Source organism: Ptychodera flava, chromosome 7 (assembly GCF_041260155.1).
Source record: "Ptychodera flava strain L36383 chromosome 7, AS_Pfla_20210202, whole genome shotgun sequence".
In the NCBI taxonomy this organism is placed as follows: Eukaryota; Metazoa; Hemichordata; class Enteropneusta; family Ptychoderidae; genus Ptychodera; species Ptychodera flava.
Window position 1 is genome coordinate 26,241,767 of NC_091934.1, and position 24,917 is coordinate 26,266,683.

At 38.2% G+C, this 24,917-nt stretch overlaps 2 long non-coding RNA genes across 2 annotated transcripts; both read left to right on the forward strand.

Moving 5' to 3' along the window:
* Positions 1-144: 144 nt before the first annotated feature.
* Positions 145-24,917, forward strand: LOC139137112 (uncharacterized). Its single transcript, XR_011553315.1, has 3 exons — positions 145-584; positions 1,523-1,604; positions 22,202-24,917. It is a non-coding gene; the product is annotated as an uncharacterized lncRNA (long non-coding RNA).
* Positions 8,813-9,476, forward strand: LOC139136183 (uncharacterized). Its single transcript, XR_011553140.1, has 2 exons — positions 8,813-9,047; positions 9,180-9,476. It is a non-coding gene; the product is annotated as an uncharacterized lncRNA (long non-coding RNA).

The window sequence follows — 24,917 nt, forward strand, 5'->3', positions numbered from 1 at the left end:
CATTTCTAACCCCAGTGTCTGACGTAGCAGAATGGACAGTCATGCTGATACGACACAGAAACAGGCCTCTGATCATTGCCAGAAAGAAAGTTCTGGTCAGGACTAGAAATCCATTTGTCAAAGATAACATCGGTGTATCGTGTTTGCAAGGATGACGCTTAAGCTTCATATGGTGGACACTCAATAGGCATTGGAAATAAAAGAACTTGTTTTCGGGAATTTCAACAACAAAAATAGAAGAAATGCTCTCAAAAAGTCACATGTATTTTCCCTCTAATGGAACCTCGCAAAAAAGGAAAAAAGCGAGAGACAAACACAGGTATCACGCGACTGTACATGTGCAAGTATCGCGTAAAAAAATAGCCACGTCAACACCATCAACGCATATCGTTAATCTCATCGATTGACATACATCTACGGGTCATTATTTGCCCTCTAGACCCTCACTGGTGTTGATGCCAGGTATATGAAATTCCACACGCTGAATGAATGATGACTTATGGCTTTCTGGTAACTTCACCGTGCTCAATTTCAGAGGACTATATTTCCATGATGGTGCAAGTCTGTTGTCAACGAAATTACAAGTAAGATTTTCGCAGGTTCTCAACATTTTCGTAGCTTAACACACAATCATAGTTATAAACCGATGAAAATGGGACAACTAGGGCGCTCCTTATCATTGACCCAATTGCTTGGTCATCCGTTTTACCAAAGCGGTTTGTGTCCCATTAATGTCACCTGGTCCAAATATCTGGCGTCAGACCGATTGGAGTTCTATCAGGTCTGACCCGTCTGGTCATATAGCATTGTTGCCGCCTTGTCAGGATTAAAAGATTCTTATTCATCGGGGTAAAGTTATATTGCCGACGAAAATATCCCTGCTTGCATAGAAAGGATCACCGACGCGAAGTAAATTTGTCGACCACAATTGGACTTAGGGAGCCTTCATTATTTAGAGGGGTTGGTGGAAAGCAAAATGTATTTTTCCCTTAAATATGACCTCCTCAATTCATCGATTGTAAAATGTGACTCCCTGTCTCAGAATTGTGATTTTATTCATGGTTACAGAGAGAACAATAACGTCTGCGTCTTCGAAATAGCTATTTTAACTCCACAACCCGTTGTGTTGGAGACTGATTCATCCAGCACGACACTGACGCTCTCAAAATCATCTAATAATATACCTACCTCGAAAAATGAAAATCTTAAAGTTTGGTACACACTTGCTCAAGAAACAATCGATTATTAATATTTCAAAATCAAGAAAAAAATCAAGGGCCGCTTTATAGATTTTTAATGAGAGAAGCAAATTATCGTAATTTGACTACAATTGACATTCAAGATGCCCGCCATTCTACATGTTTACACACAGACCATGAAACATGAACTACCTCTATGGTATTCAGGATTGGCCAGAAGAATGAGATCGATGGGGTATTAAACAATTTAAAACGTAGGAAAATCAGTTCCATTTTAGAAGCTCAAGGAGTTAGTACAAAGTTTTCACCATTTTATCTTACAGTTTGTAAAATCGAAAATTTTGTTCCCCCAAAGAGTTAACAGGGATGGTTGCCATTTCTGATTTAAGTGTCGGTAAATATTGGGTAAGTTGTTTATCTTGTACCAAATTTTTATTATTGATTTCGAAAGCGAATAGTTTAAACTTCCCTGAAGAAAGGTTCAAGCCAAAGCTTAAATCTTTCAATTTCAAGGCGCGGAAAAACGCAAAGCCGAGACTGATTGTTTTGCACAAATCACGAAATGGATGTTTGTAGCACTGTTTGATGATTTTCTGTCAGTAAGATAAGATATCTTATCTTATCGTTGCAACTGTAAAGCCGCCCATGCTATGGACGACCAATGTGCAACGAATTATGTCGCAGCAAGTTTTCTTACTTTGAAAGGTTTTACGGCATTAGCTTTGCATCCATACGTGATCGAATAACCAAGGCTGCTTAAAACAAGAATTTCAAAATCCTTTGGGGTAGTCCGTAATAATTACCGATTATTGCAGTAAACGTTCGATAAAACTGGATGTAGATTAAGGCAACGCCTTGTTCTATTTTCCCAGATAGTGGGTCTCTGAACTAGTTTACAAACGATAAATTACCTAGATATGCTCACACATATTAACACATGATCATTGCGTGCCGTGAATTTGAGCAGTTGGGGTCGAATATTACATCTTGGTGGTAGATCTTTGGAAAGGATGGTTAAAAGTAATATAATCTGCCGAGCAAAATTTGCCACTACAATGCACAGCCAGGCATGTAAATTTGAAAGAAATCAGTTAGAGCATTGCTGTATGTGGCACACTGGATATGAAAATGTTGCAGAAAAACAAAATTGGCGACTGGCGGCCATATTTGAGCATGTAACTGTACTGTGACGAAACCATGCACGTATGGCATTTGGTTATGTCCGTGTACCTTCTTTCAAAGAAATCGGTTCTTGAATATCATGGTCATGGTACTAACTTTGAAAAATCACAACAACATCCCTGATGTGCAGGGTTGACACAGGTTGATTTCCCTGTACCCTTTGTGAAAGAAGTCGGTCCAGATTTATCAGAGTTATGGCTTGAGACAAGGATGAAATTTTAACAAAATGGCAATCTGTCGGCCACATATGATCGATTCGCTAAACAAGTCGACGTGAACATATATGATATACGGTTGTGTCCTGGTAATAACTTTGAAAGAATTTGGTCTGGGCACGTCTTAGTCACGGTAGCACACACGAAAAAATTCAAACAAAGAAGCCTCAGGTGGCCATATTGAATTGCAAAACAGGTTAGTGTGCATATGTGTGACACACGGTTATACCCTTGTACCAAATTTTAAAGAAATGGGTCCACACATGTCTGTGTTAAGACTCGAAACATAAATAAATGAAAAATATGGGCTGTCTGGCACTATTGTCCATATTAGATTGTCGCCTGAAATAGATCGGCCAGCTCTTGTATGGCGTTAGGTTATTTCATTGTAGGAACCTAGAAATAAATTGGTATAGGCACGTCTTAGTTACAGCAGTACTCATGAACAAATTAAAACAAAACGACGGCTATTCGCCTTATTGACCATATTAAATCTCATGGCAAAACAAATCAATAAGCACATCTATGGCTTAAAGGTATACAGTCACCTGTAATCTAAATATGCCCATATATGGTCAAAGGGGCGTTCCTTGGTATTCAAAATGCCCATGTATGGGCGCTGTTTTTAAAAAGCGGCCACCCGCTTAAAATCTGTGATTGGTTAGATTTTCTCTTTCCATTGTAATTGTGGCAAAATTGGAACAGGTGACAGTATACTTTTAAGGTTATATCTTTATACCAAGGTTGAAAGAAAATAGGCCACACATATGTATGACATAGACTTCTGTCATTACAGAACTTAGGACTTAAAAAGCAATGGATCTAGGCATGTCTCAGTTACAGCAGTAGACAATGGAAAATGACATACATGCCAGTCTGTCGTCCATGTTGGATTGCAATGCAAAACAAATTTATGTGCATATGTATAGGACAGAGGATTACATTCTTGTATCAACTTAGAACGAAATAAGTTAATACGTGTCTTAGTTACAGCTTTCTAATTTATGGTGACCCCCCTGGATTTTGCCGGCCTACCCCCAGCCTTAATTACCGAACGTTCCCTAAGTATCACAAACAGCTCCTTGAAACAGTGGCCAAGCCAGTTCCTCCCTGTCCTCCGCAGTGACTTATGGATTCTGCTCCGTCCGTCCGCTCAATAGTCGTCTATCCATGATCAGTCTGTCCACTTTCAACCATAACTCAGACATGTCTGAACTTTTTATAGCCAAACTCAGTTCAAGGACCAATGAATTATTATATACGTGTAGACATCAATGTCTATCACGGTATAGCCAATATGGCCGATAGGCTGCCATTTTGTTATGTTGTTTTCATGTCATTACGCAGATATGCATGGTTTGATTTCATTCAAACTTGATATAAAGATAATGTACTGTGTATACAAACGCGTGCCAATTTGTGTCGCAATACGATCCAATATGGCCACCACTTTGTTACTATCGTGTGAAGATCAACTGCATAGAATGTCTAAATTGTGTTGCAATTTTGGATGTATTTACTAGGCTTTTGCTGTGTCTGATAAATATAATTTCTTCTTCTATTCGCCAAACCGTATTGAATTTCACAGTACCCAAGCTGTCAACACACCCTTAATGTGTGCAATATCCCGTAGCCTCACTAACTGCTTAAATTCAGTCGGGAATAGATTTCACTCATCGACAACAATAGTTTAGGACCTGCATATTGTAAAAATGTGGTGCATTGGCAATACGTTACTTTAAGATATAATTTGGAGAAGAATAAGAAAAGACATGTTTTATAGATCAATAATCATCACACAAGTATTGAAAATTACACCACTTATCCCTTAAGACGATGCAATGTTTTAAAGTGCATACATACATACAAACATACATGCAAAAATACATGCAAACATACATACATACATACATACATACATACATACATACATACATACATACATACATACATACATACATACATACATACATACATACATACATACATACATACATACATAGGTACCTACGGACGTTCAGACAGACAGACAGACAAAAAGCTTCCTATATTTTGATACCAATTCAAAACTTACCAGGGGTGAGCAAATCATATTTGGGTCACTAGTCCCCTGGCTATTAGCCAAAGAAAATTATTAGCCCAGCCTCAGTTTCCACTAGCTTGCCAATGACTGACTACATTTTTTTAAATTCATAGTTTCATTGCCTGCTCTTGCAACTGCAAAAGGGAATGTATGGGGAAATACTGCGTTTCACATGAAGATTTTTGCCGACATTAACGAAACTTGTGCAACAAAAAAAATATAGCAAGATGCCAATCAGTTCTTGTTAATGGCGAAGTGCATGACCGTTCTCTAAGCATACATGACATGATGGTACTGTGATACTTCTGTGATTTCCTCCCGGGGATTCCCTACTGTGATACCTTTGTGATTCCTAACTACTCAAAGTGAATATCCCGGTGACCTCAATGACCCTCTGCAATAGAAGCATTCTTTTCCTTGGTACCCATGCAATGATTGAGGAATTAAATGAAACTATGACAAAGACAAGAGACACGCAAAATTGCATCGCATGCAGATGCTTCCTAGTTGTGTCGGTCGCACTGCATAGTGATAGTTTACTCCTGTATCCTCTATGTGTTGTAATAGCATGGCGGGCTATAATGAGGAGGCTATTTGTTGAAAGGGGTGAGCGAATATCAGGAATGTTCACAAACTCATTACTCTCAATCAGATTACCTTATTGATGAAAGAACGCAATAAAGGTTTAAAAATAATGAATTCCAAGCGACGGAACTGCGAAGTCAAATTTCTTTGCGATATTTTTAACCCCGGTCCCTCTTCCCTAATAGAAGAGTCCTTTTGACGTCACATCCGCCAAAGCGGCCATGCCATCCAGCTAATTCAGCGACGTGACGGATGTCTATTTTCTTTCTTGACACGAGTGATTTCATTACTCACAGAACGGTCCAAATGAATTATCTTTATAATGAAATAATTTCACTTGTGACTACAAGGAATTTCACTGATTGTGTCTATTTTGATCTTTGAAAGGTCTGTGTATTTGCACACTGCATATCACAGTGGATAGTATACATGTAATTGACCCACATCGGTTGAATTTTTAAATAGACGCTTGACGTTTCCATGCATACTAGTAATTTATATCTTTTTAAAGATTAAATTCAAGCTATAATTTCTCAGAAATACGTTTTCTTCATCCAAGATTAGCATACGTTCTTTGAATTTGGGTAAAACATTTTATGTCAGTTTGGCTCGGAAACAATCTCTGGTTTCGCTTTGATTTGAGACAATGCGGTTCACTATGTAGTTTGATGCTGATTAACCTTGCTACTATTCTAAGTTATGCTAGCCCGCCAGGCTACTAGCTATCAAATATTACTTGCCCGGCGGTAAAATCTGCTAGCCCGTGAGCTCGGGGTAGTGGATTTGCTCATCCCTGCTTACACTTCGGCAACTTCACTGTTAGCTAGGCTAACGGGTAAAGTCGTAGATGGGCACATATTTTTCTGAATCCTTTTTTTATTTAATAATTCACAGAGTGAGTTTTGCATGAAAATTGCAACAATTATCAGTGACTGTAAGCTTTTCGAGGCTGGCATCCGTCATGAAAAACACTTCTTCACAGCAGGCCTTGCATACATTGTATATCAATTTTGAAAACTCACACTCGGACATCAGCACAAAGGCATCACAAAGAGTGCACGTTCAACATACTACAACATACAAACCACTGTAGACATACATTTCAACCCATTGCAATTGATAGACATGCGAGCCCTGCACTACCGCAGAGGTTATGTTCACGGCGGGATGGCAGTCTAGGTAAGATGGAGGTCATCGATTATAGTGTGAAAACAACAAGTAAACTTTCGACCCTTACAAGTAAACTTGTAAGACTACGCGGTGAGCTGCCATACTTTCAAAGTAAGCTTTCTTCAACTTACCTTCAGCGTTTACATATTGCCAGTGATCAGCATCTGGGACAGCTATCAAGACAATGCTGCTTTCTACACCATAAGAAGAGAACATCTAATTCTTCATCGAAAAAGTTGTTGGTAGCCATATCTTGAACTTTCAAAAACACAGTCTTATAGGATAACGCATAGCTATTAAAATCCAATACTCGAACTTCAATAATTTTCTACCAACACGTCTAAACATTTGCTTCGCATGCGGCGTGTTCACAGATAAAAACACTTTGCTATATTGACATACATGTTCGATGAGCTAATAATAAATGTTAATCAAAAGATATAACTAAAAATAACTTGAAGTTCCACCCCGTCTCTCTGGCTCCAAAATAAATTTTGATCAACAGGCCAATCAAATTTCGATTGCTTGTACGGATTACATTCACATGATATTGTTATGGCGCGACTAGTCAACGCCCATATTGTTTTGTGCACTGGAAGTAGGTCCCTCCTGAAAAGGGACCGTGACTGAAACTATATCATTGCCCTTATTTGTATTTGCGTAGTCAATGCTCATTAGTGTACTTGGAATAAATGAATAGATTTATGAAGGAAATTGATGGCTCCTTGAGGCGTGGTGTGGCTTCAACAATGAAATCGCAGATTTTTACACTAATAAAGACAAAAAATACTGTTTTAACGAGAAAAAGTTGAAAGTTTGCTTCACGAAAGTTTGAGAAAAAGTTTTAGCCTTCAATTTTGTGGAGCGAAATACCATAAATAATAATTATATTATATCAATGTGTCAATTACGCCAGTGCGCTGTTCTGATTGGTCGAGAGCTCACGTCGGCTGTGGTAAAGTAGTAAATAGGCCAACTAGGGTTCCGCTAGCATAATACTTTATTACCGGTACAGGGGCCGTTTAGTTATAAGGTTAGCAAAAATGAAACGATTATCGCCTAGCGGCTAGTGCTATATTTCCCAACCCTCCCTTCCTGCAGGGGTTGTCGCGTAAATAATATATTGATAGATGGCGGGGCTACACACTGAGACAAAACATCAAGTACATATGCCCCCCCCCCCAAAAAAAAATGTGATGTTTTTATTCTGTAGTTGGTTATGAGACTTACAATCGGGATCACAAAGAGGTGTCTTCATTACGGTAATTGACGGCCTATACATGTTCAATGATTAAGCTTACAGTCCGAGCAATGTAGTTTTATTTTCAATATGTGATGCGATGCTGTCACTGGTACATGGTACAAGCAACATGCTCTACATTTTGGATTGAAGTTTCAAAATTTGATGACGTTAAAATTCAAATTTTGCCTCTTTAGGCTTAGGGGCGCAAACCCACATCGGCGTGGAGTTTGTTTTCTTCCTCTTCTTTTTCTTCTTCTTACATCCTGTTCTTTATCTGTTTTGACCGTTGCAAGTAAGCTTCTTAAACTTGGCACAGGGCTCAGAGTCTATGAGAAATCGTGCACCTAAATTTGACATTACGGCTAGTCATGTGACCTTGCCGCCATATTAGATTTCCGAAAATCTTAAACTTCCCAAGAACCACAGGCAAACCAACTCAAAGTTTGGCATGTGCCATACATGCACTAATTGTTTGCTCATGAAATTACTAGCGGTCATATTGGATATTTGGAAAATATCAGTTTAATCTACAAACTTTTCTTCTCAAGAACTGGTAGGCCATCTTCAGTCTTAGTACTTGCAGGGGTACTAAAAGTGTCGGTTGTGCGGTTTGGAGGCCATATTGGAATTTGAAAAATATGCCTTCGATAATCAAGAAATGATATTTAAAAAACCTCCTCCAAAACTAACACACTATCTGTCCTGTAGTTGAATAACATGTGATGTGTTTTTACACTTTTTCGGATGACCTTTGGGTAGCGTACTTTCACGTAGCTCGGCAACCACATGTGCTACAGGCCCGTGCTCTCGCTGTCGCTCGTAACTTTCGTAAATTACGACAAAAATGGAATTTTAAGAAAATAATGAAAGCATGATCGGAGATTTACGAACGTTTTTGGTAATTTCGAATGGTGATTTTGAATTCCGGGAATACTCTGCCATATCTCGTCGTTCAAAATTTCTTCAGTCCCTGTCGGCCGTCGATGATCGACAGCAAAGTTCTTGGGCATGCAACTGTCAGGTCGTAGCTTTGACCAGAGCTAAAATGAGCATGCGCGACAAGGTGTCAAGATCCCCGGGTCGTACTCTTGATACTGGCGCACCTTATATGACGGTAGTTTCGAGACACCCAACCACATTCTGTCAACTTTCTCAATGGACGGTAGCAGCGGGTCGAGGGAAGCGAGGAAGTTACAAATACTTTAGATGGATAGTATCCATATCTGGGAGATAAACTTTGGGTAAAAACGGCAACTGATATGGAAAAATAGGAAAGAAGGAAACCGCAGAAGAGATGATCAACGACGGTCGGACTACAGTCAGGATTGCGATCGAACGAAGTACTGCACAGTTTCTATCAGTGCATGGAGGTAAAAGCGAGATTCCATGGCATAAGTTTAAGATTAGCAGCTAGTCTTAATTTGTCGTGTGATGTGCTGCCGATTGAATTTTTCAGTGAATTTGCCGATTTTATTTTTTTTATTTTATTACTCATCCGACAGGCAAACCAATGGAGGATGAGGTACCCATAACCCACTATCCAATGGAGCAATGGGCAATAAAGTCACTTACTCGGGGGCACAACACCGTGCTGGAGTCTCTAACTGACTATCCTCCGATAGTAAGTCCGGTACCCTACCCACTTCCCCACGGTGCCTCTTAAATTGTAATAGGTTTCCTTCAAAATATTTTACCAGAAACTGTCTCAGCAAATGTTATAAATACTGATACTTTTCTTTGATGCTATGGGGACGATGATTTGCACAGTAACACAATAAAAGTTTGTCCAGACCATAAAATGACGATAGTCTGCGGCGATTTAAAAATATAACTATCTCTCTAAAGAAAACATTAGCAGGATCATATCAATTTCAGTTTCGTACTTACTCATATAAATTTGCAGTTATAACGCAGACAATACTCGTGCGATACCGCAGTGAAGAAAAGGTCATTTTTGACTGCATTATGTTCTGAATAGTTATTGCCTTAAAAGACTGTCAGAGCTGGACACGGCTTTATTAATATAGATTCCCCACCTATAAATGACATGCAGACTTTCAAGGTCATGATTTTGTATGAAAAACAGGAGATAGATTCTTAGCGCAAGCACTGGTAACATGAATGACAAGCATTGATAATATTAATGACCAATATACATGTATATAATGCTTAACTACTGACTACGCAAAAGAAAGTTATGATTTGTGTTATAATATACTTGACAGTGTTATGTTGTGTAATTGAAATTTATTAATTGAATAACATTCAAGGCGCAGGTTGAACCAAAAAGGCACACTTTGTTGAGGTGAGGACATCCATCAGTAAGGAAGGTAAATGTTATAATCATTCATTACACGGTGTACTACAATGCAATGAATCTTTTCAAAATGCGTATAAAACTTTGAGTGTGCCGAGTAAATAAAAAGCATAAATTAAGTAAAAAAAAAATAAAAAAAAAGGATTTTTTCATTTGCTTTTGTTTATCTCATTTATCCAAGTTTTCTATCATAAATACATTTATCATTTTTATTCCTATAAAATCATTAACTGACATTTACCAGAAGTGCTTGTTGAAAATGGGTTGGGGTCAGTATTACATAATTTATGCTTACCAATATTTTTCTGACCCAATTCGTAAATTTACTGACAATTTGGAAATGCCAGGGAGAGCACAGACTGAGGATGGTTTTTGTCGGATATTGATCATTACAACACTAGAGCTTTACTCAAAACTTTTTAGATGGCTTTGGATTACTTAACCTCCTTTTACATATCTCAGAATCTGCAAAGGTGTTAGAGATTTGGTTTGGTAAGACAGTGACGGATATGGGACAACCATTTTTCCCTAATTTTTCAGATGACCTTAGATGAACTCTTAGCCTACCTTCATGTATCTCGGCAACCACACAAGAGGTTTGTGTTGAATTTTAAACAGTTTGGGACAATATTTTTCCAGATTTCATGAAATAACTTTGGTGACCTTTCACCGACTGCGACAAGTACAGCTTTGGTATTAGGGTCATGAGGTGCGTTGTCTCTTTAACAATTGACATACCTCATTAATTGGCAACATGTTTACCCACTTTAAGGCTAACCAATCGGGAGAGAGGACCATATTTTTTTGAACAAGGACCAACATAGGTCCTAAATTTGTTCATAAATTTTTAGATGATCTTTGGTTTCTCCTTTAAGCAAAACGTCATGACACCTACAGTTATGCTACAAACACTTCCCCCATTTTACAACTTTGCACTTCTGCTCTGCTCGGGTCCCTTCAACGCTGCTCGCAGCTTTGATATATATTCCTATGTTGTTTTTTTTAAGAATACAAAAGGGGTCACCGTGCGAATTATAGTATCAGAGAAACATTACCCAGCCATTACCGACATTTCAAATACAAAATGGCCGCCGTACATGTGTTATCTCTATGGTGATGAAATAAATTTTCAATTTTCACAAAAATAAGAAGTTGAAAATTTTTCTTGCATTAAGAGTTTCCCTGAAAGTGAGTCCCACAGGCCGTAGGCAAAGACTGTAGTGTAAAAAATTGAGCGTGCCAATATCTTTTCCCGAGGTGCATTACAACGATGATTACACAACAGGCACCAACATGTTTTATACTCTCTATCTGGTATCAATGCAATATAAGTAGCTGATAACCAAACTTATTGTCCTTAAAGAATGATGTTTCATTCTATCATTCTCACCATTCTAAAATGTTCTTGCTAAGAGTGCTTCAGCCCTATAAGACGATGGACCTCAGTCAAAGTGTATTGACGATAACTTTGAAGGATTTAGTCAAAGTGTATTTATTAAAACGCATTAGATATTAATTCGACAACATCAGCCTTTCAGAATTTAAAATCGCACATGCCTTCTATTATTTGAGCTCTACGAGCTAGGACGTTGACAGTATGCTGTGTTGTACTCATCGTCAGATCCGTCCGGCTTGGTTAGGTCATAGTACAAAAAAAGAAGGATACAGGAAGCTACTTTAAGGTTCCAAGACAAGAAATCAACCTTTTTATGCCAACAATTTTCTAGTGGTCAATAAGCTCAGAACCCCAGTAAATTATATATTTTCGGAATGCCTAGATATAGGGAAACATTTTGGTTACCATAGTGTCACCACTATTTACATAACTATCACGTGACAGGTAATTTGCATAACCTTTCAAAAATCGGTTTTCCCTAATTTGTTTTGTTTCAATTCTTTTAGATATGTTGCTGAAATTTGTGTGATTGTAAGCTGTCCTTAGGATCTTCAAAAGATTGTCTCAGAATTTTTTTAAACCTTCTTAAACAATTTTTATGCCAGAAAAACTTCCAGAGCTGGTGAATTAAACCTAGTTAATTTCTTTAAAATTGTGCTCAAATAAAAACTAGGCAAGATATAAGAAATTGAGACACAATTTTGAAGAGCGTTGTGACAGCTTGCATTCTAGCAAGTTTGAGTCAGATATTTTGCATTATTTGTGATTAGGCCTACAAGAACTCTGATTGGTTGATAAACAGCCTTTCGTTCCATTTGCAAAATATTATCCAATCGCATGATTAGTAACACACGGACCGGAACTACAAAGTGCATAGGTCTGGAGTCCGATGCTTTGACTTATTAGCATAAATCATATGGCTGCACTTTGATCTCTGCATACGTACAGCCGTTTAGGGTCATCAGGCAGAGGTTGCTGAGAGCTCATTTGTGAAACATTCTGTGATGTCAGCCTATATGATTTATGCTAATAAGTCTTGAGAGCATCGGACTCCAGCTGTGATCCCCGGATGTTGCCATGAACAGGGGTCAAGCGTTTGAGAAACTATATTTTCGGACTTCGCACAATATTATATATGTGGGTCTGCCACTGTACTGTGACCTGCTTACTTTGTAGTTCCGGTCCGTGTGTTACTCGTCGTGCCATTGGGTAATAGTTTGCGAGTGGAACGAAAGGCTGTTTATCATCCAATATGAGTTTGCGTAATATATACTGCAGAGTGTGGGACAATTTCTGAGAGTGTTGGATCATTTTTTCTCACATTCCTTGCCGCCGGGAGTGCAGGATCGACGGTGTGGGAAAAATCGATCCCACACTGTCAGAAATCGTCCCACACTCTGCAGTAAATATCACACGAGCTCTGATTGGATGATAAACAGTCTGTTTCGTTCCACGCGCAAAATGTTATCCAATGGCACGACGAGTAACACACGGACCGGAACTACAAAGTAAGCAGGTCACAGTACAGTGGCAGACCCACAGAGTTGTATGTATCTAATGTGAATTTAATGCATTTTGTGGTCATGTGAGAAAATGAATCTCACACACCAAGGACCTGGGATCAGATTTCTCACACTCGTTGGGGATATTTTGTCTCGCACGAGCTGCAGCCTTGTGTGAGACAAACTTTGTATCGTTGTGCAAGCGAATATGTTTTCGTTTGACGAATGCTCATTGGTCCTTTGCTGTTCCCGTGCTCCAAGCCGCCCGCATCATTTGACGAATGGGCGGTCGCGTACTACAAAACCGAAACCATAGCGCGGGCAGACGACACACTTCAAGGTGAATGGGTCTGTGCACTCCCCGTTGGTGACAAATATACGAAGATTGACCAAAGCACGATTCCACGTGCTTATTTTTACTAATACATCATCGAAAATCATTAATACAAAAGCGCTGTTAGAGCAGTAACCGTGTAATATTATACGTGATTTGATGTACACTATATTTTTAGAGGGGAATAATATATTCAAAGTAAGCTATTGATGACAGCTGTGTTTTCTAAAATATAATACGATAATTACAATTTTTTCAAGTATCTAAGGGTCGTTATAAAATAAATTCCACGCCCTATTGGTCTGAGATGGCTCACGTCAAAAGAAATCCCCAATAAGTCGACCGGGGTGCGGGATTCTATTTGTCCAATGTACGTTACGTACGATATTCACGTTGCTGACATCTGTCATTTTTTATTTCCTAGTGTCCACTGCCGATTTATGGCCCTTATATTATAGAAATAACGGGCGACGCGCTGACCGTTAACGTTTATTCATGGGCAAGGGAGAGAGGAAAGCCAAAATTAACGGGCGATCAGCGCAGAGTCTGTAATTTCCATTATCAACGAACCCTCAAAACTATCAAAATGTACGAAAAATTCCCATGCGAAAGACAATGGGGTCCCAGAACTTGTCAGTGTGTCGTGCGCGCTGTAAACATTTTGCAAATCTAGATATTTTTTTGAAAAAAAGTGTCTTAACTTGGCCCACAAGTGCTGCATTTTATTTTGTGATTGATTATGATCTTTGTACAAATTACAATTTACGTTTTAGCTGTAAAGTTACGATATTTACGATATTTATTCATATTCACGGGCACATAAACAAACCATGACTGTGTATTTGTGGGCAGTCACATGGTTCAGCTCGACCAATTAGAATGCAACGGACATGGCATGGTAATATAATATGTGGTGTACCGACAAAACTCTTCTTCTTTGAATTTGCGTCCAAACCATAGCATGGCGTCAAAGCTGCTCGAAATTCATTTAATGAGATCCTCCAATGCAGCAAAACGTATAAAACAAAGGATAGATAGAACTCGAATCTTATAGACTCCTGTCATGATTATGAGTGTTGTAGCTAGCAAAGGCATTAAAAATACGCACTGTTTACTCGCACAATATTAGCAAACCTTGTCTAGTCTCCGTGAGAAATGGCCATGGCCATGCATCTATCTTACTTGCGCAGCGAGTAAAATTAATGTTTCAAAAAGATTGTATGAACAATCCATGTGTTCTGCTGCTAGGACACTAAAGCGCTTCACTTCATACAGAGTTCAAGAAAAGCTTATACTTTTGCAAGTGTCATTCAAGACCTTTGGCCTACATTTCTGGTGAGCAACACCGATCTTTCGTGACAAAACGAATGGCTCTGCAGCGGAAGTACATTGCTATCAGTCTCCTTTCAGCTGAGTACCATGTATTATGTTTGCAATCAGGTTGAATTATGTCGACGGTGCGCATTGATATTCAAATAGATGAGTCCTTGTAAATGTAACAGAAAAAGTAACACAGTTTAACGGACAGGATAAGACGTTTGGCGTATTATTAAGACTTAATATACTTCAGTCTTTTTTTCTGTACACTCATTTCTGACTTAATCTGTTCTGTAAATCTTCGCGTACACTTCAAAGGACTGCTATGTCAACAGTTATACACATGATCCTCCAAGGTGCCCACGCTACTCAGGAAGAACAACTAGAACATTTTTTTCCAAAGTTAACAATAACTATATCAATGTAAATGAAATTGGCCTGGCCTTCGTTCAAGGAGATTTTAAATCAGTCGGAAAAAAAACTTTCAGCGATTTCCCGGAGAGCAGTGTTTCGTCGCTGAAGCCCTCCCCTCCATTAAAGCATTTATGATCACATTCAATTTACCTGTGTTGATTCTAGTTCAGAACACTTCTTGAAGTCTGCTTTAATTTTCGACGCTTATAAATCAATAATTCTATAATCCTATAATTCTGCAGTGAATTTCCGTTATTTTCAGAATGAAAGCAGCCAAAATCATTCCCTCTTCTTTTAAAACATGTTCCAGGTGGGTGTAAAAATATTCTCTCTCTCTCTCTCTCTCTCTCTCTCTCTCTCTCTCTCTCTCTCTCTCTCTCTCTCTCTCTCTCTCTTAACTATATACATATATATATATATATATATATATATATATATATATATATATATATATATATATATATATATATATATATATATATATATATATATATATATACATATACTGTACATGAGCCTTAGGAGCCTTCAGGGAGTCATATTATGCCTTGATATTTGCCGCAACATAGTACTTTGTTATCGGCTGCCTTTCAACTGAGTCGGTAAAAGGTTGAGCAATGTAAGGAGCCTTGATTAGATATTAAAACTGACGTGTCGAGATATGTGTCAGATAAAAGTTAACACGCTTTCAGGGACTGACTGGATCGTTTGATGTGTTAGCAAAATCTTAAATTTTACGTGATCGCTTCACCCTTTCGCCGGTTTGTAAATTAATCAGTTTATTAAACTTTCCCATGCAGATCTTGTGGCAATTTTTCCAACTGTTACGCGATTCTCTCGGGTGCACACATAGAAACTAAAAAAGGTAGCAAATAGATTAAATATCAAGTGAAAAATATGGCTTGTAGGCAACTAACAACAGGTCAAGTGTAGATGAAACAGGTCAGACAAAGCGGCCATATTGTCATAATACACATCTTCCCCGCTGCAGCACACTTTCAGAGTCAGGGCATGGTTTTCACAGTGGCATATAATTCCCATGGAACCAACACAGACACTGCCATGAACCCTGAGAAACAATTCTTTCAGTTCTCATGACATCATTGAACAAATACCTAATCTGAGCCGCAAATATTTGTAGACGATTACAGAATACGGGCATGGCAAAAATAGCCAGAATGAGGTAAATGAGGTCAATTGAATTTGTCCCGTCCTTGGCCAAAGCGATATTTTTTCTTAGTTCATAGTTCAAACCTCCCCTTTGTACATTAATCACACTTATTATTTAATTTTTCTTCAATCTGTTGCACAATCCTGTCATGTGGTAACTAGTTCAAAAAAAAAAATTACCAACCGAAAAAGACCAACAAAAAAGAAAAGCATAGGAGCAGATTTACAACAAGTGTACAATACAACCAGTTGGAAACGAGAAACAGGTCATACAATGAGGTTAAGAAATTAGTCAATAAGTTCCAGATTTGAGCAGCATAATTGTTAACTGTCACAGAGTACGGGCTTTGCAGAATAAATCAGAGTAAATTGGGTCAGGAGGTGTTGACATAAATTTTCCCCTCCTCGACCGAAGCTATTGCAAACACTCGGGGATGCACAAAGGATAAATGGCACATGGCGTGAATGTTATCGCCTGACTCTGTAACAGTCTCAGCCTTGTTTGTTTGATCAGGGACGATGACGCAGTTTTGGGGTAGCGACCAAATTTCAGGGTCACTTAAATTTATAGATGCCTGCTGTATCATTTTAGCTGAATCTAAGGGTGGACCATTGGATTTTGAGGGGGTTGACAAACATGGAGGGGAATTCTGCAAAATGGCTTGATTTATTTACTGCTTAGCTGATGTGTCAAAATATACACATTGGGGTCTTTGGAAGTAACTGTGTACATTGGAAAGAAATTTGTGCATTTTATGTAAAAATCAATAAAATAAAAATTCTCAATTTTTGGAAAGCGCGGAAAACGCCAATAAGTATCCTGCCCACCTCACTCGAAATATAATGGTTCATCTCCAAGGGTTGATATGAACGAACAATAATTAAAGCTTTAATAGTATGTTTATCTTTTATGCTTGAAAAACACGTACATTCTTATTTCTTCTCACACAAATTTTCTTCAAATGCTACAAAGCACGAACTTAGTGCATTATGTTCAATGTTTAGTGTTATTTTTGTTTTCGCAATTTTTCTAGTGCGGGACTCAGATTTAACATTTTGTAGTATGCGTTCCAGATTTGAAAAAATTCAACTTTTGCTTAAACTCTGTACTTTAATGTTGGACATCACACACACACACACACACACACACACACACACACACCAGCTGCTTTGACAAGTTGAACACTGAGTGTTGATTTTAAGAAAAGAATAAGAAATATATTTCTTTGACAGCAATAAACCTGTTGAAAAGAACAGTAAACGTTGCGGTAACGGACTAAGCTTAATGAATACCATGCAATATACCTTAGCTCTCACAGCTCTCGCCATATCCATACTATGATATTGTTTTCTTAGTCTGGGGGAAGGGATATAGTAAGTAATATGGCTGCTCTGTACGTATACTGTGACAGTTCACATTTAGGGACCAACGTCTCTACATCATTTTCGTTAAGACGAACAAACATCAAACTTTCCGAGCGCGGCTTATATTTACTATATGTCTTTGACGCCTGGGTGAAGTAATGTTAACTTTTATTTGACCTGGGTGACATTTATCGCCTGTCATATCTACGAGCTTTGAGCACGTGACGGTTCTCTATCAGTCTGGCACAGTTTTTGACGCGTTTGTGGAATTGTACCAAATAGACCGAGAAGTTTCGATGGCTTATGCCCTCACCAGGTGAACAGGTACCGTATGTTATGAGTCCGAATCCGATCGAGGATTTGCGGAGTTTCGTTTCGGATCAGCCAACAGTACCTACTTGCCTAGCCCATCCCAATCTTGATAACCGAGCTACCTGTTGCAATTTTCAATCTTTCTAAGAATTCAAAATATATTGACATTGTCTGCTAAAGGGCCTCGACAGAATTAACAGAGGACTGACGCTTTTCGAAAATTTGAGGCATGGAAAATAGTGAGTGACCCTGCCCTGATTGCTCATGTAAAACCCATGTTTTATCTTCAGAGTTAATTTGTTTTACTTCCTTCCTGTCGGCGTTTACAGCCTCCGGCTTGCAGGTCAAATCGGCGCAAACATTCTTTTATTCCAACCGCAGTGCGGCTTTTAAATGAAAAGAAATGATGTCGAGCTTTTTATCCAGTGTCTCTCTGTTGTTTGTTTTTATTATTTTGTATATTTATTACTCTTTTGTAGATTCTTCCTTCGTGCCTGTAAATTTTCTTCAGTCACCATTTTAGTTGCCCTGTATTGGGATGAATAAAGTATTGATTGATTGATTGATTGACTGATTGATTGATTGATTGATTGATTGAAACGCTGAACCACCCCGCAGCGCCGCGCGCTCTCTAAGCTAAAGCAGGTGGCTCTAAGCTAAAGCAGGTGACTCCCCCATACCAAACATTTTACATTTCAATAGAAATGTTTGAAAATGTTTGTTCTCGCGCAAATATGCAATAATAACCCACAATTTAGATTATATTTTTGGAAATTACGCATGCCAGAACGACAACAGCACCACTTAACAGGTGACTGTCAATATAAGGATAACACTATAAGGAAGGGGGAGGGAAGAGATATACAAAAGGGATGAGGAGTGTAAAAGATGAATTGGATGTTGGTGACAATTACAATATATGGCAGCATTGGTGATACTGCAGAAGGCAATCGCGCTGGCGATGTCATGGTAACAGCATCAGTGACAGAGACCGATTCTGTATTTTTTCGCTGATTGTCACGGGAGTGACAGAGTCTGGTTGAGTTCTTTCTTGGCTTTTTGTTCGCTAAAATGTGTCCAATTTTAAAGTGTATTCAGTGTAATATAGGGTACAGACTTCACAGAAATTATGAAACAAAAGTTATGATTTTAATTTACATAAGTTCATATATTTGATGATTTTGTTTATGTTAGACAGCAGTTTTTATATCAGATGACGTATTAAAGTTATATTAATACTTTCAAAGTCATGTAAACATTGAATGAGTATTTGAAATGTTGTGCAGAAGATATTCTTTCTACTACTGTTACTCAGCATCCAGTGACGGCGGTGCCCAATACATACATATTCTTGTGGATTTTTAATAAAATGCCAAAACACTTAAAATACCTTCTGATATATGTGCATATACATTTCAGCGTAATATTTGAAAGTATAAGCAGAGCTCAACATCTTGCATAAAAATTGGTGGAGCCCCTTTATGCATGGAATAAAATGACCCTCCCTCAGACTGATGCATGAAAAATGGTGACCCACCGTTTGCACCAGTCCGTCCACGCCCCAAGGACAGATCTGAGCAGCCTGCAGACAATTGTCAACTCTCACAGATTACGAGCTTGGCAGAATTAGTCAGTAAATTGGGTCAGTAGGTATTCGATTAATTTTACCCTGTCCCTAACCAAGGTTATTGCATGCATTCAGGTATGCACGATGGATAGTTGATTTGTTTCCATAAAATTTCAGCATTTTGCATTTTTGGGTCATTACGCATTCAGATTAAATCAAAATGATTATATAAGTGTTGATCAATTTCATCTGTCAAGTTATGTTAATATCTACAATAACATTTGTTTGGCTTCTGTTATGACTTTCTTGGCAAATATAAAGTTTTAAACATATTTGTAGAGATAATATAAGTCGGTCAGCCATTTCTGTTATTTCCATATTTGATTTCAGGTAGGATGGAACTATTCCGTTCTCATGCTAGTCGTCCGTTCCCCGCTAAATCTGCTCTAGAATTTCTTCGTATTTTCATCAACACTGTTCTGAAAGCAATTTCATAAACACCGAATCATATTTTGCGAATTACAAGTATTTGGCAAGTGAAAAAAACAATGAATGGAGAGAGAGAATAAATGGAATCCCCAAGCATGCATTTTAAAACTTGATGCAGTGACACTTGATCTTTGCATTAATGTACGCAAGGTCACAGTTCAGCTAAGCTAACATTCTACAGAATAAGAGAACTTTTGCGCTATTGTATTGCGGTAACAAAGATAAATAATATTCATTAATTAAAATCACAATGGCGCCTTTAAGGCGGGCACGTGCCTTCTAGGTTATCGCCTGACTCGGTAACAGCCTCAGCCTTGTTTGTTTGATTAGGGACGATGACACAATCTCGGTAGCGATCCGATTTCAGGGTCATTTTAATGTATAAATGTCTGGTTTATCGTTTTAGCTAAATCTAAGGGCTCGACCATCGACGTTTTGACGGATTGGTCATAATGTAGGAGAAAGCTGCAAAATGGCTTGATTTATATTGCAACTGTGCTAATGCATCAAAATATACAAATGGAGGTCGTTGGAAGTATCTGTGTGTATTGGAAAGAATATTGTGTACTTTATGCAACATCAAAACAATTATAATTCTCAATTTTTTAAACGCGGGGAGGAATGCCCACCAGTATCCTTCCCACCTGAATCGAAATATAATGGTTCATCTCTAAGGGCCGAAACAATAGTAAAACTTTGATAACATTTTTATCTTTTATGCTTTCCAAAAGTCTGTTGAAATGCTGTAAGCACAAAGCCAGTGCATTTTGTTCAATTTGTGGTGTTATTTTTTGTTTACTCAATTTTTCTAGTGCTGAAGTCAGATTTAACATTGAGATAGTATGCGCCTCGAATTTGAAAAGGTTCAACTTTTGCTCGAACTATCCTTCATAACATTGGACATTACACACACATAATAGCTGCATTGAGAAGTTGAACACTGAGCATTGACTTTAAGAGTACAATAAGCAATATATTACAGAAGTAGCAAAAAAATTTTAAAAACACTGATAAAAGTTGCGGCAACGGACTAAGCTTAATGAATACCATTCAATATATTATATTTCACAGCTCTCGCCATATTCATATGATGGTACTATTTTCTCACTCTGATTGAGGGGGTATAGTAAGTAATATGGCTGCTCTGTACGTATACGGTGACAGTTCACATTTAGGGACCAACATCTCTTTATCATTTTTCTTTATCACGAACAAACAGCAAACTTTCCCAGTGCGGCTCATATGGACTATAAGTCTTTGACGCCTGAATGAAGTAATGATGACTTTTATTCGACCTGAATGATGTCATGTCTACGAGCTTTGAACACGTGACGGCTCTCTATCAGTCTGGTACAGGTTTTGACGCGTTTGTTGAACTATACGCAATTGACCGAGAAATTTCGATGGCTTATGCTCTCACAATGTGAATAGGTCTGTACGTTGTGAGTTCGAATACGGTCGAGGATTTGCAGAGTGTCCTTTCGGATCAAACAACTTTACCTGCACGCCTAGTCAATCCTCAACAAGAACTCGATAACCAACGTACCTGTTGCAGTTTTGACCCCAGTAACAGCTTAAAAAAATTTGGTATTGTCTGCTAAAGTGCCTGGTCAGAATTAACAGAGGATTAAGTCTAGAGCTTTCAAAAATTGGAGGCATGAAAAACAGTGACCCTGCGCTGATGGCTTGCATAAATAATGCTGACCCCCCCCCTCCCCCGCCCCCAAGCTCCTTGAGCTAAAGTCGGTGACCCTCCCCAGTGCCACACACTTTACACATGACATTTCGATTTTGGAAATTACTCATGCAAGAACAGCAACAGTACCACTTAACAGGTAACTTCTAATACAATGATGAACACTAGGAAACACTAGTGACTCAGAATACAAGCTGCATCGACGGCTATGCATGCAACGCTTACAATGTCGATGTCGCATAATTGCAGCCATATTTGGTGACAAACCTGTAACCACAAACAGACCTATACCGAGCCTGGTGGTCTTTTCTCATTCCTCATAGAAATTCCCTGATTTGCCAATTATTTGCGTTGTCAAGATAGTAGTTTGTATGTGTAAGTGTCGTTGACCAGCATATTGTCATCAAAACAACTGTCGGAGAGTCAACTATAAATTTGATGATTATATGTGATGTGTTGAAATGAAGCTAATAGGCACAGCAAAATTGTAATCGAGAGAAAAAGAATTTTAGAATTTCAGCGCAAATACTAAAATTATCATCAAAACATTCAACATCCGCCATTACACCAAAACAAACTACGAGAAAAACAAAAAAAGTTATAGTTAATATCTGCTTATAAATGTCCGTATTATATATGGATTAGGATAATGGAAACTGATGATGATGATGATGATGATGATGATGATGATGATGGTGATGATGGTGGTGGTGGTGGTGGTGGTGGTGATGATGATGATGATGGTGGTGGTGAAGAGAAACAACAAAGACGGAGACGAGAAAGACAATGGGCAGGAGGAGAAGGAGTGTAACGATGAATTGGATGTTGGTAACGGTGACCATATGAAGTTGCATTGGTGATGCTGCAGAAGGCAATTGCGGTGGCGATGTCATGGTAACAGTATCAGTGAGAAAGTGACCGACTCTACATTTTTTTCGCTGATTGTGACGGAGTGACAGAGACTGGCCCAGTTCTTTCTTGAATTTTTGTTAAAATGTGTCCCATTTAAAGGTGTATTCAATATAGGGTACAGACTTCACAGACTTTATGAAACAAAAGTTATAATCTTTTTACCTAAGTTTATATATTTTGTGATCTTGTTATGTTAGACAGCAGTTTTCATATAAAATGACGTATTTAAGTTATATTTATACTCTCAAAGTCACATGAAGATTGAATTAGCGTTTGAATAGTTGTGCAGAAGCAGATGTGTTTGGTATACTACGAATCATTGAAGGCAGTGCCAAATATATACATTCTTGTGGATTTTTAATGATGTCCCAATACACTTAAAGGGAAGCAGTCGTGGGAACTATGCTCAAAGGTTACCAGGGACCCCTACGATCGATGTATCCACATTATCTAGGGCACGTTGGTGATTGATTAAGGTTAAGACATGTTTTTTATAAATGAATATCGTAAAATTTAAATGTTGCAGCTATGTTAACTTGATGCATCTATATATCACGCATAAAATACATTGTTTGTAAACAAGAAAGTCGCACATGCGCAGTAATGATGATCGCCTCATTTTAAATTAGCTTGCTTTTGTGCTTTCACATTTCAGCGTAACGTCTTCAAGTATAAGTTGACCTCAATATCGTGCAATAAAATTGGTGGACCCCCCCCCCCTTCATGCACGAAATGAAATGACCCTCCCTCACACTGATACATGGAAAATTGTGATCTGCCCTTTCCACCAGTCCTCACCGCATTAATTCGATCTACGCTCCAAGGACAGAGCTGAGCAGAAGACAATTGTGAGCTGTCAAAGAGTACGGGCTTGGCAGCATTAATCAGAGTAAATTGGATCAGTAGGTATTCGAATGAATTTACCCTGTCCTTGACCAAGGCAATTGCATGCAATCAGGTGTGCACAAGGGATAATTGCTTTTTTGCCACAAAATTTCAGCATTTGCATTTTCTTGTGAACTTCTTGAGTCATTACTACATTCAGATTGATGGTTATATAATTTTTGATGAATTTCATATGTCAAGTTATTATAACACCTACAATCATATTTGTTTTGCTTCTGCTATGACTTGTTTGATGAATATCGAGTTTTTAGACATATTTTCGGAGAAAAAATCAATCGGCCAGCCATTTCTGTTATTTCCATATTTGATTTCAGGCAGGATGAAACTATTCAGTTCATTATTAGTTTCTGCGAAAACTAAAAGCGGACCTATAACACACGCTAGTCGTTCGTTGCCCACTAAAATCTGCTCTAGAACTTCTTATTTTCATCGACAATGTTGTGAAAACCATTTTATACACGTCGGAAACATATTTTGCAAATTACAAGTATATCTGGCGCGTGGAAAAATTATGAAAAGAGAGAATAAATGGAAACCCCAAGCATGCATTTCAAAATCTGATGCAGCTATATCTGCTTTTTGATTTTGAGCTGGCATTCTACAGGAAAAGAAATTTTTCCGTAATTGTATTTCTGACAAGATAAATTATATAGTCATGAATTAAAGGCAAGATTGCGCCCTAAGGTGAGCACGCGGCATGAATGTGATCGCCTGACTCTGTAACAGCCTCAGCCTTGTTTGTTTTATCAAGGACGATGACGCAGTCTTGGTAGCGACCCAATTCTAAGGTGACTTTAACATGTAAATGCCTGTTTTATCATATGAGCTGAATCTAAGGGGTTGACCATTGAATTTTTGAGAGGGTTTGTCACAAATGGAGGAGGGGAATCAACAAAATTGCTTGAGTTATTTTACAGCTGTGCTGATGTATAAAATAAAGACATGAAGGTAATCGGAAGTACTTTTGTATATTGGAAAGAATATTGTGCACTTTATGTATTACATCAAAAATCTTGATTTTTGGACCGCGGGGCAATTGTCCATTAGTATCCTACCAACCTCATTCAAAATATAATGGGCCATCCCTAAGGGCTAATTCAAAGGAACAATGGTTAAAACTTTGATAATATTTTTATCTTTCATGCTTGGAAAACATGTACATTTTTTATTTCTTCTGCCAAAAGTATGTAGAAATGCTATACGTACAAGGCTTGCGAATAGTGCACTGTGTTCAATGCAGGGTTAATTTTTACGCATGAATGCCAGTGTAGAAATAAGATTTATCATTAAGGTGGTACGCGCCTCGAATTTGACAAAAATTCAACTTTTCTCAAACTTCCATAGTCTAAATCACTCATCTTCGAAGTCAAAAATAAATATCAAGGGTTCCGCGCAAAATGTGGTACTAGAGAAACAAATTACCCGTAATTACACATACTTTTAATTTAAAATGGCCGTCATATCTGTTTCAATCTTAACTCAACAAGGGAACATTGAAATTTTGATTTTCATAAAAATAGATGACTGAAAACTTTATAATTAT